General features: G+C 35.7%; 1 pseudogene; it reads left to right on the top strand.

Annotated features, from left to right (window-relative positions):
* Positions 2,790 to 3,648, top strand: part of LOC104779128 — a 5,178-nt pseudogene continuing 4,319 nt past the window's right edge.

Genomic DNA, 3,648 nt, shown 5'->3' with positions numbered 1-3,648 from the left:
AACCTATCCCGTTTTTTTTTAAATACTACATTTAACTAGTGATCTCATACTCAATGTCAACATAGCAACATTCAACAACACCAATAATCCAACAAATAACTCTAATAAATAACTAAACAACAAAAGTCTAATATTTCCAAATTCAACAATGTCAAGAAGCAAACGACCAGCATCCTAAAAATGTTCTATGACCCACTAGAATCGAGCCACTAGAACATCCTCCTCTACATCACCCTGATTTCACGATCATAATTTTCCCTTACCTGCGTCACAACACAAAAGGGAGGCGTAAGTATTACTAGAAATACTTTGTGATACAATCCTCTCATCTACTGAGTTATACACACAAGCAATAAGATCCTAAAGCACGAGTAACAAAACACAAGCAAGTCACAATCAAACCTAACCACAAAAGCACACATAACATCCATCTGCAGAGAACGAGTATCGACTGACACATGCCTTGTGTCGACCGATGCATCTCCCCTTGCATCGAACGTTGCACACCTTATATAGACCAATGCAACGCCATTGTGTCGACCGATGTACTCATTTCATCGACCGATGCATTCCTCCAAATTCCTAGCAGCGTCGACCGTGCATTCCTTGCAGTGAAAGATGCATGGCACCAATTACTCATGCACCAACGCTAGTGCGTCGATCGATGCTATCCTGGCATCAATCTATGCAGTTGCCCTAGCATAGAAACCAGACTTCGTCTTCAACCGCAACTCGTCCTCCAATACCACCAATCGTCCAAGAACATCACCAATACCATAATAGACCATAGAAAACACGAAAAATCACAACCAACAAGGAATCAATCCACCAAATCACAGGAAAACACAAAAAAAAAAACTCAGAGATCTCATGCTCAGATAAGCCATGGTCATGTACTCACCTTTAACACGAAGATTCTGACTCTAGATGCATGAAATCAACACCATAGCAAGCTCCAAGACATCCTAAAACTCAGAGCTCCACTCCCACGAACAGATCTCTCGAGAAACGACACCAAAATCCCATAAAACTCACTGGAAAACCTTTCTCTCCTTTTATATCACTTAAGAACGACAAAGTGGCTAAAAACCACTACGTGGCATCGAATTTGGCCATATATACTCGAGCCAAAGGTTTTCCCATCAATTAAACTGCAACAAACCGGAGAAAGTAACTAACCCAAACACAATCCGCGTAGTTGCATTGATCGATGCACACCATGGCGTCGATTGATGGACAAACCAGAATTTTCCGGTTCGCGGGCGTTACAGCGGGTGGACTATTTTCCTCTCCATGCAAGTCCCTTAACATGTCTACTGCAACTTGATCACTGTTACCCTCTTCACACACACCACCATGATTCGATCCTTCAGCATCATCTTTATTAGATTTCTTCAATTTTACCTTTCTCTTCCCATTCTGGTCTTCTCTTTTTCTCTTTCCCATTGTTGCTCCTTTCTCAGCACACCCACTCCCTTCTCCGATAGAAAACATTATATATCCTGACTCAGTGGACATATCTCCATTCTTACAAGCAACCGAGATATTGTGTTCTCTCATCATAACATACAATTACAACACACCATACTCTTCATTCTGAACTTTATATAGTTCAAATTCAACATCACTTGTAACTAATATTGGGGCATCTTACCTTGTGTAAAAACCATTGTTTCTCCTAGGTACCAAAAGTTTAACGCTATTTTGCTTTCATCTACTTTGACGCCCCAAATATCTGCTACCTTCTACTCTACCTCCTCAATGTAGTCTCCCTACTGATAGACAGACATTTTGCCATTTGTCCATGAGAGACATAAAATTTCCAAACACCACTTTGTTGACATGTCCATTCACCAACAATAATACATACTCTAACGTCCATCCTGCCAAATGAGAAAACAACTAGTTTATCACTTACTGCCAAATTCTATTGAATGCCATACTAGCTATCTTCAATGCAGGTGTATGTATGATGTTAAAGACATGTACAATGATGCTCAGATTGGGAGAATTTATTGCAACTGCCCATAATAAATGAGAGAATATACCTAACTATGAGTAATCTCCAAAATCAATGGCATCCAACGACTTCAACTTTCCTTCTTTCCTAGATTTACGCCCCCAAATTTGTTTTAGGGTTATGATATGCAATTATATTCACTCTTATTCATCTTTAATGTAATACAGCTTTAATGAATAAGAAAGACACTGATCCATTCGTACTCCCCTCATTACTGCTCTTTGGCAGCCACAAAACAGTATTGTCCGTCACCAATGCCGCTCCCGCTCGTAAATGCCACAAAATTCTTCTTCTTTTAAAGTGAGGGCATAATCGTCTTCTCACTTTATGCCACAATTTGAGAAAGTGGTACTGCCAAAAAGGGAAAGAGAAAAATAGCTTTTTCCGAAACTTTAAAAAACTTTAGTTTGGGAAATAACACTTCTCACTAAAATCCATTTTAAATAATAGATAAATCACACTTTTGATTTTCAAAGTGTTATTGGATAGCATTTAAAACCTTAAAAGTTGTTCCATGTTTGCACCGCCACAAAAGATGAGGGAACAACAATGTCCATCAACACATTAGCTTAAATTTTAATGAGTTTATTATTTACTAAAAGAAAAAATAAATTATTTTCTTTAACCACTTACCGTGGGACCATAGAATTTTCAGATTTTTTGTTCAATGCATTTTTTCAGTTCATCTTTCGATAGACAACTTTCTGATGTTTCTCTTCACACTAATTCTTTTGATAGATGCATATCGATTGATTTTTACTAAAAAACGATGAATCCTTCATATATGTGGTCGTCTTCAATTTCTCACGACTTCTCAGAATCAGACGGTGAATAGAAGAAGAAGATAATTGTTTTTGGTTAATTGCAATAAATTAATGAGAATTAAACAAAATTGAAATTAACAAAAATTAAACATGCCGAATTTAACTATTTCGCGTTGAAAGATATTATTGTTCCGTCATCGACAACACAAACAAGAAAGCGAATTTAAATTTATGGTGGTTTATACTTGTAGTGAAGTTCTCTTGAGTATTAAAGTTTTATTTAGTGACACTATGAATGTTAAAAATGTGATTTTCCCTATAAATAGTTAAACTTGTAGTGATGCCAATTGGTTACATTTAGTTATTTTTCTTGTCTTCCTTCAGTAAACAAAATATTTTTCCATATGATCAACATTTCAACATTATGTTTCTCATAAAACGAACAAACTTAAGTACTTAGAAATGAATTACATTCACCATTCCTAAGCGTATGTTGTTCTCACTAGCTATAGTTACCAGCCATATATATGTTAATTGAATATATCCGATCTTTCATTAGCAAAGTCACTAATAAATTCTCAGTTAGTTCCGAAATAAATAACATAATTTCATATTAGAAAACACAATCAAATGAGTGAAAGTATTTGAAAATATCACATATTAATGTTTTTTTTAGTCCTCCAGTCTTTCATTTTAACAACACTCGAGAACTTCGGTGCCAAAAAAGAAAAAACTCAACTTATGATGAGATAGTTTTAGCTTCCTAAGCTATCGGACCAGTTTTTTACCTTTTTATAACAAACTACTTAAACTAAGACATAGATGATTTTGGGTTTTTATAATTTTTTTTTTTTTTTTTTTTTT

Source organism: Camelina sativa, chromosome 3 (assembly GCF_000633955.1).
Source record: "Camelina sativa cultivar DH55 chromosome 3, Cs, whole genome shotgun sequence".
NCBI classification, from domain to species: Eukaryota; Viridiplantae; Streptophyta; class Magnoliopsida; order Brassicales; family Brassicaceae; genus Camelina; species Camelina sativa.
This window is presented reverse-complemented; position numbering and strand designations above follow the sequence as displayed.